The sequence below is a fragment of the Amphimedon queenslandica genome, unplaced genomic scaffold (assembly GCF_000090795.2).
Source record: "Amphimedon queenslandica unplaced genomic scaffold, v1.1 AMPQUscaffold_12343, whole genome shotgun sequence".
In the NCBI taxonomy this organism is placed as follows: Eukaryota; Metazoa; Porifera; class Demospongiae; order Haplosclerida; family Niphatidae; genus Amphimedon; species Amphimedon queenslandica.
In genome coordinates, this window is record NW_003547420.1 from 16,557 (window position 1) to 17,297 (window position 741).

A 741-nucleotide genomic window follows, 5' to 3' on the forward strand; every position below is an offset into this window, starting at 1 on the left:
ATAATGAATAAAATAATGGACATTAATGGTATACACAATTACATGTAGATGAAAATTTAATATCAATTACATGTACATGTACATGCATACACCATATGGTGCTTTAATTTGGTTTTATTTTGGTGATTAGTAATTGACAAATTATTAATACCACCAATCATTAAGGAGCAAGCTCAGTCATGTACACGTACAATGTATGTGTACACAAAAATCATTAAAATAAAAACCGCCAATTATATTATTACAACAAAATCAAAAATTACCCTCGCTTCACACCTACGCATGGTTTGGGTAATAAAAAGCTACATTTTACATGTACACTGTAATGCTTGTACAGTAAGCAACTCTCTCTCTCTCTCTTACTATTTACTTTAAGTTGTTCTTTCATTGCACTCATCATTTCTTTGTTCATAGTCTCAATTTCATTTTTAAACTGAAGCATTATCTGAGCCATTCCGTCATTAACTTCTTGTCTAAAATTAAAAAAATAATAAACATGTAATTGTAAACAAATTGTAATTGTAAAAATGTAATTGTAATTTCAATCAATAGCCAAAACTGGGTACTTCAAGTACAGTACATGTAAATACACATACATGTACATACATACTTCATTAAACATTTGGTGATTGACATGTTTCAATTTGGCAAAATTTGTGGATACATGTACATGTATGTGCCCTTTAAATACTGTATCTAAACATGTGAATGCATGTACATGTACAACTGCCACCTAACATG

The 741-nt window shown here is 29.6% G+C and overlaps 1 long non-coding RNA gene across 1 annotated transcript in view; it reads right to left on the reverse strand.

Annotated features, from left to right (window-relative positions):
* The window catches only part of LOC109588002 (uncharacterized), a 3,760-nt gene extending 3,293 nt beyond the window's left edge, over positions 1–467 (reverse strand). The window contains exon 1 of the long non-coding RNA XR_002187917.1: positions 371–467. This is a non-coding gene — a long non-coding RNA (uncharacterized LOC109588002). The remainder of the gene's footprint in view (positions 1–370) is intronic.
* Positions 468–741: the final 274 nt, after the last annotated feature.